Here is a 16,827-nt window from a genome sequence, read left to right on the forward strand (position 1 = left end):
ATATACAATTTGAATGCACCCCCACCATTGTGAAAGCTTCATCATTGTTTTTTTGGGGGGGTGCAGGGCTGGTAGGTTGGCCCAAATAAGCGATTAAAACCACATGTTTCTCAAGAAGCCACTATTAAACCACTTTTTTCCTTAATTGGTAATGGGAAACTCCTGTTAAGCAAGTGTAAGTCACCTTCCAATACCTAAGCACACCCAGTTTAACATTAAAAGCACTGCACTCCTCAAATAATCTGACATTTGACACACCCTTTGTTTCACAAGCCTACCTCTTTTCAACCTGACTGCTTCAGGGTTGAGGTGGTGCTCAGAGCTAAACTTACTAAAGCCTAAATGGTTTTAATGAAACCCATTTGACATGAAATTTTTGAAGTTTGTATTCCAGGAGGAATGTTATCCTAGTGTCCACACCAATGGCACACCCTTCAGTCTAAAATCACTGCATGTTCCTAGTATATCAAACTGGTCTCAAATGTTAAACTATCAGTAATGCTTGATCACATGGCCATGTTCAGCTATGAAGTATATGAACTACTAAAAGCTTGAGCTTGCGAGTGTCTACTTCATCTGATAAAAGAGTGCTGTATTTCTATAAACATTTTTATTGTAATGCATGAAGGGTTTCTACATAACATTTTTAACACCTTAGATAAATACATTCTGAAATGTTTAAATCAGCAGGGTTTAAGTGCTCACATTTTACATGACATTAATATGGAGTAGACCTCTCCTTGACATGTTTTAGGCAGCATAAAGGGCAGGAACAGTTTTGCCAATCTGGTCTGGAGGGAGGCACTGAAGCCATGGCGCATGCTGTGGTGCCATTTTCAGCATGTTCAAAAGCAGAAAGAGAAATAGACCCCAATTTAGTTGTTGGTGCCATCCAACTCATATGCTTACAATCTCAACTGAATTATACGCAAGTATTATGTATATTTATCAATACTGAACATGTACTGCTAATTTACATAAACCTTCAGGCAGATAATGGAGTGAGCAGAATTACTGGTTTATCAAGTGGTAATTACACCCATTTTTACACTAACACCACCAGCTACTTTTAATTTCAGTTTATCTGAGGTTTAGCTTTCTGGTTGATCTCATGTGAAATGTCTACTGTGACTTAATAAAGGAACATTACCTGCATTCCCTTCACATGTGCACTGTTGACCAAGGCAGGTAATCCCAACTTTTTAGAGGCAGTAAGAAAATCATATTATTGCACTATGGTGCATTTCACAGGCAGTGCTGTTACATGATCTTTAATCTAAATGTACTTTTAAAACTGAATACAAACATGCACACACACTATCACTAGCTTCACTCTAAATGTGCTTTAATTCCATAGTTTGTGTACAATTAGAAATATGAATTGCTAGTAGCACAATATTCTGAAATCTGTCAAATTAGAAAATGAATGCAATTTGATGTATTTACAATGTTTGAATAAATTAAAATTTGTGATGCTACTAGAAATATAGATTTGTATGCAACAATTTATAAGTTGTTTGTGAGTTTGCATGGGCAAGTATATCTTAGTTGAGTTATTGAATGTGACCTCTGAAAAAGCCTCAGGCTTTTTACCTAATCCTAAACAAGTTCAGATGGTCTTCCAGCTCCTTTGTGCATACTGAGTCAGTAACACTTCAAAAAGCTCCATATTAATGTTATTAGTGATCAGACGGTGATGTGTGTGTGTGTGTGTGTCTACCAAATTTGACTGAGGGTGCTAAAAAGCCCATTTTAGAGCTATAATGTGAATTAAGGCACCATTTTTCAGATCCTCCTTAGCTAGTGGATGCTGAATTTGTAGACGGAAGTATACCGTTGTCAAGCAGATCAAGAACAGTGGAATAAGTTATCGCTTTTAAGAAGGGAAGTGGGTTTAAAATACAAACCTGAAGATTAATTTTGAATGTTTTTGCTACACTTTATATAAAAAATGGGTTAATTTGGCCTTATAAGAAAATATATATGCTAATACTTTTCAAGTTAGCCTAAGGAAATGTACTGTAGATGAGAACGGGAAATAATTTTACACTCTCAGAATTAATTAGAAACACCTACCATGTAGCTGCTTTTATTGGCCTATTCATTAAGCCCAACCATTGAATGGATGCATTGTGTCCATGTACAATTACACCTAGCCTATTCGCAATTCCTTGACCAGCCTCTACCCTGCTCATCACTGGTCACCTTCTGACCACAAGAGCACTGCTGACCAGATAATATCGGGGTGGTAGACCAGTCTCAACACAGCGTTTTTAATCACATAGAGGTAGGTGCAAGGTTGTAGAAGTTGGGCTGCTACAAGCTTATCACATGCAGAAATGGAACTGGTCAAATGAACGTGTTTTGCAGTTCTCCAAGGGCTCACACTTCCTAACATTCTCTAATGAGAATCTTGTTCACCTTTATAGAGTGGTGTATGTGTAGGTGGTTGGCAGTATGTATCTATTGGTAAAACCTGTGGTGTGCTCATACACACCAATGTAATTTACTGTGGAGCTACATTTTGTTTAGGAATTTAGCAATAGCCATATTATTTTTATATAAATATCTCAATTGATTCTAACATGGTGTTCCAATTGCTTACGGCAGAGTGTGTGAACAGCATTTCCTCAAATGTCCAAATTTTAAGATCAATGGCACCTTCTACTGAATGTTATGTAAAACAAGACTTTTTTTTTCCAGGTAGTTTAATCAACTTTTACACCACACCCAAGAAGTATTTTAATCAAGTACAAGACAAAGTGAAAATGATGCAGCAAATATTTTACATATGTATGCTGGCTGGAAACATGATTGTACTTCCACAGACATGATTTGTGTAATTCACGGCTTTATTAAAAGTTTACATTTTAATGTTGTTGCAAAATGATTGAGACAAAATGGCAGGAGAATTTACACAGAGAAGTACATTAGTTTTCATTTTGCATGTGCTATAACAACTTCAATCGTAGGTAGAAATACTTTTCTACAATAATTTTATTTATCCAATACTGCATATTATAACTGAGTCTGTCATTTGTGTTATATATCCATGTTGTCTAACCCCACCCCCAAGAACAGTATTTCCAGGAATCCCCCTTATGATTGTCCAAGGGATTCCTGGGAAAACTGGACCCCGGGGACAGGGAAGAGGGGCCATCTTACACAGAAAAGAAACCACTACCAACAAGGGAACCTTAGAAGTTATGTTTAAATCCTACACAAAATAAAATTGGATTTGAAAAAAGTCAAATTGAACTATTTTTTCATTTCATTCTGTAAACATACATCTGTAATGCATTATGAAATCTAGCTTTTTTTAAAAAGTAAATATTGCTGATCATTGTTTGCAATGGCAGTGCCCTCCTTCCCGAGCTACAGTGCTTCATCTCAGACTCCCAAATGACCAGAGATGCAGCACTGCACCTTGGGCCTGAGGACCGGGGCACCAAACATTTCATGACATGCCATACATACCTTCTCTTATGGCTGCCTACGTTGGGATCTAGTGTATCTCTTGAAGAGCAGTGAATTGGGCCTACAAGCAGATATGCCAAATTGGATTTGACTTCTAGGTCAGTCAGATTCTGCCAGATAGCCAGATTCATCTTTTGCATCTTGGCCTGCTGGGAAAACGCTAATAAAAATAACAACTTTGAGTAGTAACTTTCATACATAAAAAAGCAGCTGAATATGCTTCACAAAACAGAAAAACCACCATAAATGAAACTGTAAATAAATAGTTATAAAAGGATAAATTAGATAGAGTGTGTGTGTGTGTGTGTGTGTGTGTGTGTGTGTGTGTGTGTGTGTGTGTGTATGAGAGAGAGAGAAACATGACTGCTAATATAGTGCTAGCAAGTGTGAATCTAATGAAAAGCTAATGCTAAATGAGCACAATAAGGTATATTTAATAATCCACGAGTTGAAGATCTTAAAAATCAATTTTGAGCATAGTCTGTTAAGCATTCTGAAATGTATGATGGTGCTATAGCATTAAGAGCTTTGTAAACGTGTAAAAAAAAATCTTAGAAAATATGTACACTTCTAAAAGGAACCGGTGGCCAGAGCTGTGATGCTGAAACAGGTGTGAAGTGCATTCTTCCTCTTGTACATGTTATTTCTCTGACAGTAGTATTCTGTTGCAGTCTGTTATGGGGGTTTTGAGCAGTCTTAATGAAAAAATGTTATAGTATAGCCATGACAAACTGAAAGCATGGAGTGCTTTGAGTCTTAGCATCTTGCAGCATGATGAAGGGTCTTGATTCTTGCTGTATTTCTTTAAAGAAAAATGTCAAGTTTTAGGGTTGATATCAACGTGGAACCTAAATGTTAATGGCAAATCAAAAATTATACCAAGATTCCTGATTTCAAATTTTGTTCATAAAGGTCGATTGCATAATATATTTCATTGCAATGAGTATTAATGAGGATTTTTGTTTTCTCTTCATTTAGTTTTAAAGGCAGAGAATGTTGAGAAATACTGTGGAAACACATTTACCTTGATCTGGATATGTAGTCTTTTTGATCATAAAGTGGGTTTGGCTTTTTTGTATATGAAACGTACTTTCGGATTTCTTTGCCAAACCAGTTATTGTGCAAGAGCCCAGAGCACTAAAGGAATGACTTGAAAGCGTGTGGAGGAGGGGCCTGTAAACATCTTTTGGGTGAACAGGAAATAGCTTTGACCCCTGCTTGTACGTATTTTAACTGTTTTTCCTGTCCCTGTGCCATGAGCTCCCTACAAACATTCCTTTCCTTTGATTTCTCAGACTGCCTCCCTCTGTCTTCCGCACTCTCCTGCTTCCCTTATCCAAATACTTCCTTTTTTGTGACCATGAATCCTCGGGTTCCCTCTATGTTCTGACATGTCCTGATGAGGCTTTTCTTTAAGAATGGAAATATATATGAAAGGTAATACTAATCCAGGCTGAGAGCAGGTGGTTCAGCAGTGAGATACTGAATCTCACCTGCAGTACCATAGCCAATCAAAAACTCCCAAGCTGATTCACCAAACTAAACAAGTATCCAGTCTGGACTGGTTTGCTTTATATTAAGCAGGGCCCCAGCTTCCAGCAGATACATATTATGTTTAGGCCTAATGCAAGGCGTATTGAGCACTGATTATGGTACCTGCTCTAGAATTTAATGGAATGAGCAGATCAGTAATGAATTCATGACAGCCAACTGCCGTCTTTGCTTATTAAATGAAAAGAACAAATGCTGTTTTTAAACCTTTTCCTTCCCCAAAATTCAAAGACCAATTTAAGGATAGTCATACAATATTTTCAGGAGATATCAACTGTTATCAACTATAGATATACTCTATAGTTATACTAACCGAATGATCTGTGGTTAGTATCTGCCTCAGGGAACATGAAGCAAAGAAGCTTCCTGATACTGTTGCTTATATGTTAAAATAGTATTCATCTACCTAGTCTTCAGGAGCCACCAGATTGTTCACAGTTTTGCTCTATGCTTCTAAACATTTATTATTTTTAATTGCTTATCTCAGGCATCTGGTAGATATTCAAGACTGGGTTGAGAAACTCTGTTAAAAGGACTATTTCCTTTTCTTCTGTACAGAGGTAGAGTGTGCCTGATAAATTGTGCATGACAATAATTGTGTTACAGTCTGTAATTATTCTGTTCTAAAAGAGGTACCTTATAAACAGTGAGAACAGGCATAAGGAGGGGAGGGGGAGTTCTCATAATGTCTATATTAATTAAATGTCCTTCAGTCATTCAAAGTTAAAGATGAAAATGCAGATTTTTAACAGATATACTAAAGACAAACAGACCGTTTGATGGGGTATATTCTTATGGTTGTTGACATTAATGTTTCACCTGCGTGACATGTCCTTGGTTTCCATGTTATCACCCTGTGCTTTCTGTTCATCAGCTTCCTGCATCGTACTGCCACCTTTTGTTGACTTTGAAGGGAAAGCAACGGCCATATTAATTTAAGAAAAATTCTAATGCTTCCCTAAAGGATGTTTTCTGCATGTTTTCACATTGACTTACTGCTGTTTCATAAGATAATCTTTTGAAGATTGGTTTCACCAATCAAAGCACTCAAGTGAGTGTGGTGTTTAGTTCTGTTCTTTATCATTTCTTACCATAAGCTTGAAATACCAGCACCTGGAGAATATTTTGTCACTGCATTAGCAATTGATTAGAGTGGCTAAAAACAACTGCTGCAAAATATTGTCTCCGTGCATTAACAGTACATTAGAATTACTAAATTCAACTACTGGAAAATATTGTAATTGTATTAGTTGTATATTAGGATTACTAAACGCAGTTTTACTTTCACCATTATGAGGTGTGTTTTTCTGTTATCTTGCTTTTTCGTACATACTTTTGAAGAAGAAAAACACACAAAAAACATTTGAAACATTGCAAAACCTTTTTTCCCCATGAGGATAATATTGGAGTTTCCTTTTCTAACTCTTTCATGCATGGAATTAAAAGGAATGGAGGATGTGGGTGAGGAACATAACTAGTAGCTTGTTCACAAAATCTTGTTGTCTGGTTAGAAAAAGCTCGTCCCCGCGATAAACTTCTGTTTGCTACCTGAATTTAAGGGAGCGCATGTGTGTCTTGGAGGGGTGGGGCTGAAAGACTTGTCATTGAATAAGACTGTCAGCTGAGACTCACCTTGCCTGGTATGTAGTACATCAAGTATAGCTGATTGGTCCACCATCTTCCCTTGTCACTCCCCACCTTGTTCCAAGAGGGAAAAAAAAAACATTTGTTACACTTTTCTGACATTTAAGAAGATCCAGTCATTGCTATAATATTCTATCATAAATACACTATCATTGATAAGAGCTATAAAAAGCAACACATCTCTGTTTAATTTGTGCAGTATTTGCTTTACCCCAGAAAGGAAAACCATTGAGGAGAGGGGAAAAAAAGAAACAGCTAAGAAATTCCTAAACCCTTTTGAGCCTTTTCCAAGAAGTGAGAGCTTTAGATTTTCTCAAATACCTCCTCTGGAATCTCCCTGACTCCATATAAGGAATTCTGAAGGGATTTTATTTTGGGATAATGGAAAATGAAGCTGTGGTTTTGATAAACACTCGTTCAGCCTCTTACGGCTAGTGATTGTGGAAGCAGATAGTTTGTCACTGCTCCGTGTGGCCTCCCCCTCCCCCTCTCACTCCTTGCTCTGCCTGCATACATTCCCTTTTCTAGCCACAGTTTACTGCAGCCTGACATAAAAGGCAAAAAAGGAGTGAAGGTGAGGAAGAAGCCAGAAAAGTGTAGTAGTGACCATGGGCTCTGTAATGCTGCTTAACCCGGATTATTGAACTACATCAGACTGTTGTTTCCCTGAACACAGTTTGTTGTAAATTGCTTCTCTGATATATAGAACTCTAAGAAGACCCCTGATGTCTGAAGGGAAAAATTCATACAAGACACACCCAATAATCTCAAACATTTTGTATGTGAAAAATACTGAAAGACACCAAACCAGTTCTATTATAAACACAACATCCTGTTAACTACATCCTGCTTTCAAGTTTAACCTCCTACAGTAGGGACATTCTACGGAGAATTTAGAACAGAATGTTTTTGCAATTACAAAATTTTGCAATTTTGCTGAGCAAAAATAAAATTCTCTAAAATCTGCTATTTAAGCCTATTCAAAATTATTCAAAAGGGAAAAGTGTCATGTGTCCTGGATCTTGGTATACTTCATAGAGAGAATTGTCATGTAAACTGGGCTAATTATAGAAATTTACCAAGATTTTCTAATGTTTGCCACAACTCCATACAAATGCCTGGGCCTGTCCACACTTACGCTGGCAAAAAGCAAGCTGAAGGGAAGTCTAAGTGTTACCAGCTTTGCACACCTCTCTCCACACCAGCTGTGTTCGTTCAAGCCCTCTCCACCTTAAAACAGTGTCAGAACCAACAAAGACATATGAGTCTTCACAGAACTTCTTGTATGAGGCAAGCAAGCTTGAAACAATCAAGAATTTTCACATCAATTTTCACATAATGAATCTTATGGTCAATGAAAAAAGCCATAGACTTAAGATATCTGTAAACGTATATATTATTGCATATGCATGGGTGTAAGTGAGCAAGGGGAACAGAGAGGGATGGAGGAATAGACATATTACTGTTTAAGCTTGACAGGCAAGACTTGAGCCAAAGTGCTCACCTCCAAAGACAAGGCAGAAACAGTGTTTACACAAACCCAGACACTCTTCTGATAATGGAGAGCAAGCGTTTTTGCACACCCAAACATTGCCTTTTAAGGTCCCCTTTCATTTCTCCTCATCTCCTTAAATAATCTCGACAGGAAGTGTGAGGGTTGGGGGGTTGGGGGCTGGCTTTTGCTAGTAATATCCCTCCCCTCTCTGTTCTGTCAGAGTCTAATGTATGCTCTAAAGCATACTGTAGCCACATATCCACTTGTGTTGATCTTAGACAATTCACTTAGTAAGCTACTGTGTACTTCAGATGTAAGACAGACAAAGGAATATTTCTGAAATCAAGTCACAAATATGTGTATGTTGATGTCTGCATCTGTAGCTCTTTCACTGAGTTAAGCAGAGACACCATTCTTGTGTCTTTGCTATAGCCTGTCTATGATACCCAGTCACTAGTGTTCGAAGGCTGAGATTGATTTCCAAAAGAGGGATACTGGAGCCAAATTTATTAGGGATAGCATGGTAGCATTGTGACTGTATTTTTTGGAATAGAGAAGAGAAGCCACACACATGCATTCACAGAGCAGATGCAAAATAATCACTTTTGTGAATATGTGGTAGTTTAGAGGAGTCAGTCAAACATGCAATGTCCTCCACAGTTGCCTGTTCACACTAATAAAGAGCATCCTTATTTTCATGTCAGTCTCCAATTTATATCAACATACGGGGGCTTTATATAGTTTACTTCTGCAATCACCAGAGTAATATAAACAATGAGTAAAATAATAGAGACACAGTAATGTTAACCAGGTTGTTGGAAGAATGAGATCATTAACCTTGATCAAGTAAAGAGAAGAATTTCAGAATTTGAAAAACTATTAGCCTGTTTCTTAAAAGCATATAACTGACAACAGAAGATTAAAAACAAAGACAATACAGGTCCATGTTTAAACCTAACTTCTTTGTGTATGAAGGCCTTGGGTATCTTTGTGTCATTTAGGGGCTGGTGGTAAAGCGCTTTGGCCATTTCCTGGTGAGGACCCTGCCCTCTCACTGTTCATGTGAAAGTGACCCTGAGATCAGGGATCCCCAAGGGGCTTGAGAAGGGGAGCGAATGACACAAGGGACACGCCAGAGAACCAGGGCCATTTGGGTCATGTGAAAGCACTTGGACCTGATGGATCCCAGACTTTTGACTCCTAGAAAAATAAATAATGCGTTTCCTCTCCCTCCCTCACAGACCCGAGTTCATGGACTCCCTCCATCCCGCTATCTAATCTATCCATCTGTCAAATCAGTGCACATATGTTCATTCCCTCATAAGCACTGAGCAAAAAAAAAAGGGGGGGGAAAGAATGGGTGATACTAAGAAACTATGTATTTATTTCTGTACACATTCATTTGACAATAGACATTTGGTTAAGGGCAGTTTCCAAATTTCTGTCTGACCAATGCAAACTCATAATATTCAATCATATATTCATTTTTATATCTGGCGCCCATCTGTGTTGTGTTAACTGCAAAAGGATATTGTATCCAGCAATTATTAGAGTGTACTGCCATTCTAAATTATGAAGTAATTATGGAAAAATCTGATTAAAGAGGTCGCTCCATGCAAGAGAGTACATTTGAGTGGTGTTTCAGAGCTAGTACTATTGAAAGCTGTTTGCAACCACATAAATAGCAGACAAGATCAGCTGGCCTACGTCCTTCCCTCCCTTTCTAGAAACAAAGGATTAGAGGAGATAGCTTTGAGAATTGCCTCTTTTTATCATCTCTCTATCCATTTTTCAGTTCTTTTTATTTTAATATTCACCACATTTGATAGAGACATTAATGCAGAGAGATTCATATGATAAAATCAGATATTTCATCATATGAATTCATCTTCAACACCACTGTATACTATACCAGTCTACTCATGGTGCCTAACAACAATATTTTCTGAACCAGGCATGCAAAAATGTTGCCTAATCCTCTTTAAATCCATGTAAAAGGGGAATTCAAGTCAAATGTCTAAGAAGACTGTAGATGGCCTAGTTTATATGCTAGTGATAAATTGAGTTAAAAGTCAAATGTCAAAGGGTATGGAAAGAATCAGACTCTAATTCTGAGTTGGGTACTGCCCAGTGAAGTCAAGGCTCTACTTGACTTCACTACGTCATTTCACATTTTCTTTTCACTCTATCTAAGTAATTTGTCGTATGTAACTACCATAATCATGCAGTTTATAAAAATATGAGCCAGTTCAATCTACAATCATAAAATCATAAACGATAAATCATAAATTATTACTACTGGCAAATGATCCATATACTACAGTAACTGAGGTATTAACTCACAGCCCTATTTGTGTTGCTAGAGTGATTTTGTGATTTAATCTTGATATGTCTCTTGTGTCACAGCTTTTAGTGCTCTACAGTGCCAGTTCAGTTTCCCCAAATTGATCAAAATAGAAATAAAACAAGTATCATATTTGTAAATATATAGCTTCACCACCTCAAACTATGTTAACTAGTCATTGACTGATAGCAGTGTAAGAGGAGACACACTTACCTCAGGATTGTCCACAGCATAGATGGAAATTTTTGGAGGTCTGTCCTTGCCACACAGTCTGGGCTGGAGGTTACTGCTGTCTGGAGTTAATGTGTCTAGGGTGCAGATAGACAAGAGAGTAGACCGAGGTGCACGTGCACTTTTTGTGGACCCTGTGAATCTTACAATCTGGAGGAGGTTCCCGGTGAAAGCCACTCTTTTGAAGCATGTAGAGCTTGTAGACCAAAGACTTTTCTTTTACCTTATATGACGCGAGAGGCTGGCCTGCAAGAACAGCATGTAAGGGAAATCCTCCAGACCTTTTGTGATTGGCTGTTCTGTGAGCCCCAATGACCCCAGGCTGTGACCCGCAATGTGTGAGGAGGAGAGGTTTCTGGGGAGGGAGGCTCAAGCTGGGGGAGGGCTCAGTCTAGGGGTGTGGATCTGTCCTTCCAACTAAGGAAGGCACATTTGACAATTTTCATATTTCTTCTAAATTTGGACATTTCTGCCCATGCGGGAGTCTGGCGGCTGGGACTGTGAGCCCATGTGGAAACCATTAACAACAGACAGCTTCTGGCCATTGGAGCCTGGGAATAAGGAGGCTGCGCAGAGGCACAGATATTTAGAGTAATGAACTTCTTCTCAAAAACGGTTCCTTCACATATGGGAAAGCAATAACTTAAATCAGGCTAAGATGTATATAGATGAGGTGGAATTTTTTTCAGGGAAGAAATGGATCTTGGAAATGCCATGAAGGCTTGTTTCAAAATATAATTAAAGGTGCACTGTGTGAATTTAGAATATAAGTGACTCAGATACTTTTTGGAATGAGGTATGTTGCATCAAATGTAAAAATCATCAGATAAAAGTCCTATAGCTACAACTGTAATTCAGAATATTTTCTTGTTCTAAAAATTTAAATGAAGGAATCATCTTTATTCTTACCTAATAGGGCAAGGTGTGTAATTTTTATGATAAAATCACAATAAAAGATCATGATAACTAATTCCAAATACAAATTACTGCCCATTTATCCCATATGTTTTGCTTATGAAGGTTCAGATGACTCGATCCAAACCTTGTGGACGCCATAAATTTCTATGGCTGTTGTTTTTCTGTTTCAATGTCTCTTCAACTCATCAGTTAGGTTTCAAGTTCTTTATAAGCTGTCTAAGGTGTGCAAGATCAACATAAACTCAAAAACCAGCAGCCTAGGGCTAGGACCAGGAACCACTGTGTTTGCAAATAAATCATATCTCACGGTAAAATGAGTGGTCATTACATACTGAAAGGTAATGGATTGTTATAAAGAATTTATATGCTTATATGTTTGCAAGTTTACTGTTTAAACAAAAGGTCATGAGTCATGAAAAGCACATTCCTGTTAGCAGTCATATACTGCAGAAGTACTACTAAGTTTCTGTAAGCAGTCATAGACTGCTGTACTACCTTGTGATGCCTCACACATTTTATATCATTGTTGTGATGTCATTCTTATAGCTGCCTATTTGGACTCAAGAGCCCTCAAATCTAAAGTGCTCACTCATAACATTGGTGTACTGATGAGCTCTGATTTTCAGTTTAAATCGGATGTTACTCTTTTTGGCATTTCCAAATACACAAATTGTTTATCAGAAAACAGTTTGATGAAACTAAGTGCAAAAGTATTACAAAATAATAATTTTATCAAAACCTTTAAATAAAAGTTATTTACAAAGTGACAGTTAAGTATTGCTTTTTTTTAAAGCAGGGCAAAAGTTACTCGATTTTTTATTGTTACTCACATTGTACAATAACATTAAACTTACATAAATCTGACATTTAAAGTAATCAGCTGTAGACAAATAGATTTAATATATGCAGAATTAGTCTTGTCTGACTGTGTACACCACAGTTAGGTAGAGCAAAGAACAGCAATAACAAAAATATATTATTGGAAACCCTTTGATTATTTCAAATACAGTCAAACACATCTAAAAAAGATATACTTAAGGTCATTTTAGTCCATCTTTGACCTACAGTAATGTTATGTTTTATATGCATTCAAGCAGCTTTCCAAGGGTTAAAATGGACCAAATATTTACAGAAAATCATTTTATCATCCATAAGCTTGGTGAATGTTTAACAACTGTTGATCTTGAGAATAATGCCTTAAATATCCAATATTCACATTTAGGGACATATTTTCCTGATCACAGCATAAAAACAAAAATAAGGTACAAAATTACAATGTTGCCACGTGGGTGCTGCAGATATAGCCCAGGTCTGGGTATTTTCAGTGCCATCAGCACAGGTGCGAACCTGGCATATAGCAGCACAATTGTTTGAAAAAATTATTCTTTTTTTTTTTTTTTTAAAGAAAGAAAGGGGACAGAAGTGAAGTGAAGTGAAGTGAAATAATGTACATCTACAAGACGGGGATGTATGAAATGGGACAGGACTTTTAAGCCTTAGCTTGAAGTAAAAAAAAATATCATTTGGATTTGCATCTGCTGATGTGAAGGAAACCAGTCACACCCCCAGTTGCAGTACTCCACCTATGTTAGTACAGTGTTCATTTGTAGTCACTGCACCTGGTTTATTTGCCAGGAAGAGTAGAAACTGTGTCCATGGCTGGCTTCCCACAAACCAAGGTGGCAAAGAAAAGCACAAATTTTACAGTTACAGAAATACAAGGACTGGTTGCCCATAGGGATCATTTGGTCTCTAATAAATGTCCATGGCAGAAATTTACTTAGAAAATCTGCCCACAGGATAAAAGCCCATAATATTGAAAGAAAGCAAATGAACTCTTAGGAATCTCTGGCTATGTTGACCATTTTTTTAAATATTTCCGATTTTGCCTTTATATACCTCCATAAATAATGTTTACTATGCCAATGTTCAGTATCATTTTTTCCAGCACATCACTTATATATCCTGATGTAGATGCGTGATTTTTTTTTTTCACTTTGGCATACTTTATCAACATATTTGACCCAAAAAATACACAAAAAGCGCACAAAATTAAATTTGAAAAAATCACATTTTACTATAAAAACACAAACATACTCAACACAAACATACTCGATAAAGATTGAATATGAAAATGGGTTGCTAATGTGAATATGTAAATGTAAAATTGACATAAAATCATTATACACTATATACTGTATTCACTCACCCATCCAAATAATTGAATTCAGGTGTTTCAATCACTTCCATGGCCACAGGTGTATAAAACCAAGCACTTAGGCATGCAGACTGCTTCTACAAACATTTGTGAGAGGATGGGTCACTCTCAGGTGAATTCAGTGTGGTACCGTGATAGGATGCCACCTCTACAAGTCCAGTCATGAAATTTCTTCGCTACTGTATATTCCACAGTCAACTGTCAGTAGTACTATAACAAAGTGGAAGCAATTGGGAATGACAGCAACTCAGCCATGAAGTGGTGGGCCACGTCAGTGAATGCTGAGGCACATAGTGCGCAGAGGTCACCAATTTTCTACAGAGTCAATCACTACAGACCTCCAAACTTCATGTGGACTTCAGATTAGCTCAAGAACAGTGCGTAGAGAGCTTCATGGAATGGATTTCCATGGCCAAGAAGCTGCATCCAAGCATAACATCACCAAGCACAATGCAAAGCATCATATGCAGTGGTAAAGCACGCCGCCACTGGACTCTAGTGCAATGAAGACGTTCTCTGGAGTGACGAATCACTTTTTTCGTCTGACAATCCGATAGACGAGTCTGGGTTTGGCGGTTACCAGGAGAACGGTACTTGTTTGACTGCATTGTACCAAGTGTAAAGTTTGGTGGAGGGGGGATTATGGTGTTGGGTTGTTTTTCAGGAGTTGAACTCGGCCCCTTAGTTCCAGTGAAAGGAACAGTTAATACTTCAGCAAACCAAGAGATTTTGGACAATGTTATGCTCCCAACTTTGTGAGAACAGTTTGGGGATGGCCCTTTCCTGTTCCAACATGACTATGCACCAGTGCACAAAGCAAGATCCATAAAAACAAAGTTTGGTGTAGAAGAACTTGACTGGCCTGCACAAAGTCCTGATCTCAACACTACAGAACACCTTTGGGATGAATTATAGTGGAGACTGCGAGCCAGGCCTTCTCGTCCAACATCAGTGTCTGACCTCACAAATGCACTCCTGGAACAATGGTTAAAAATTCCCATAAACGCACTCCTAAACCTTGTGGAAAACCTTCCCAGAAGAATTGAAGCTATTATAGCTGCAAAGGGTGGGCCGACATCATATTAAACCCTATGGATTAAGATTGGAATGTCACTCAAATTCATATGCATGCGAAGGCAGATGAACGAATACTTTTGGCAATATAGAGTACATTTTATTTTGCTGTATATAGTTTCTACTAGAAACTAGAATGAGGCTTCAAGCCAGCACTTACGACACAAGGTAACAGCAATGTTTAATTTGACTGTTTTTTTATGCTGGGAAGTTTTGAACCAGTCATGTTGTCTGATCACATCTGTGAGTTAGGGGGCTACAATGGCTGGAGTCTGATAAGTGCAATTGATTATTTGACTTGTATTATTATTTGACACCCCCCCACCCCTTGAGTCTTGGTTCCTCTGAAGGTTTCTCCCTCATGTTCTAGGGAGTTTTTCCTTGCCACTGTCACCCTTGGCTTGCTCACTGGGGGCTTGGACTCAGACATCTTTAAAGCTGCTTTGTAAAAAGTGCTATATAAATAAATTTGATTTGATTTACCGTACTCTGGTAAAATTAAAATAGACTATTTTGGCTACAGCCATTATACATGTCATTAGTATATGATTAGTCCCTTCTAGAATTATTGGTATAGTTATTTCGCTTAGAAATATTACCAAACATAGACTCTACCTCAAAATGCAAGGTGCTAAAAAATTGACCAATATTTATTTTCTCTTAGTATTAATAATTACTAATTATTAATGTGTTTTTAGTGCTGTAGTACTTGAGTCTGGTTGTTATTATTATTGTTGTTATTATTGATATCATCATTATTATTATTATTATATGAATGTATATATAAATACTCTTTATGCAAACATTTACAAGTTTAGTTAGCGCTTACAACTTGCCACTCTCAGTAGACAAGTTAGATTGCTTAGTAGGTTCTAGCACCACATAGAAGTTTGAAGGGATGAACAAGTATACATCTCAGAGGTGAAAAGGGTTTATTTATTTGATAAAAACAAAGTTTTAAATTCCTGTCACAGAGTTCACATACAATATGTCATAATCCATTATGAGTTCTAACGTTACATGTATTAAAAATATTAACATTTTTTATGTATTTTTATGTGTTTTTTAACACTAAATCAGAAGATCTAATTTTCTGAGTTAAGGTACATCAGAAATTGATTGTTCATGAAAAAATACCAATTAGTGATAAATATTAACATGCCACAATCAGTAAACCTCTGAACAATGGGTCCAAAATATATTATTATGTACAATGACTGGCAAAAAAAGGTCACACACTAATATTTCATTGGACTGCCTTTAGCTTTTATTATGGCACGCATTCGCTGTGGCATTGTTTCCACAAGCTTTTGCAATGTCACAACATTTATTTCTGTCCAGAGTTGCATTAATTTTTCCCCAAGATCTTGTATTGATGTTGGCCGATTTGGACCACTGCGCAAATTCTTCTCCAGCACATCCCAAAGATTCTCAATGGGGTTCAGGTCTGGACTCTGCAGTGGCCAATCCAAGTGTGAAAATGATGTCTCGTGCTCCCTGAACCACTCTTTCACAATTTGAGGTGGATGAATCCTGGCATTGTCATCTTGGAATATGCCTGTGCCATCAGGGAAGCAAAAATCCATTGATGGAATAACCTGGTCGTTCAATATATTCAGGTAGACAGCTGACCTCATTCTTTGGGCACATAACATTGCTGAACCTAGACCTGATCAACTGCAGCAGCCCCAGATCATAGCACTGCCCCCACAGGCTTGTACGGTAGGCACTAGGCATGATGGGTGCATCACTTCAGCCACCTCTCTTCTTACCCTGATGCACCCATCACTCTGGAACAGGCTAAATCTGGACTCATCAGACCACATGATGATCTTCCATTGCTCCAGAGTCCAATCTTTATGCTCCCTAGCAAAT

The 16,827-nt window shown here is 37.7% G+C and overlaps 1 long non-coding RNA gene across 13 annotated transcripts; it reads right to left on the reverse strand.

The window, feature by feature from the left end:
• Positions 1-2,831: 2,831 nt before the first annotated feature.
• LOC145651625 (uncharacterized) lies at positions 2,832-11,040 on the reverse strand. 13 transcript variants are annotated; one of them, XR_014117376.1, is made up of 5 exons: positions 10,725-11,040; positions 7,863-7,902; positions 6,661-6,726; positions 5,848-5,933; positions 2,832-3,623 (listed from the first exon to the last, which is right to left on the reverse strand). It is a non-coding gene; the product is annotated as an uncharacterized LOC145651625 (long non-coding RNA). The 13 variants fall into 13 exon arrangements; XR_014117374.1 differs by having other exon boundaries at positions 2,832-3,637; XR_014117375.1 differs by having other exon boundaries at positions 2,832-4,279.
• Between the last annotated feature and the right edge of the window lie 5,787 nt (positions 11,041-16,827).

The sequence above is a fragment of the Electrophorus electricus genome, chromosome 16, assembly GCF_041902795.1.
Source record: "Electrophorus electricus isolate QZ-2024a chromosome 16, ASM4190279v1, whole genome shotgun sequence".
In the NCBI taxonomy this organism is placed as follows: Eukaryota; Metazoa; Chordata; class Actinopteri; order Gymnotiformes; family Gymnotidae; genus Electrophorus; species Electrophorus electricus.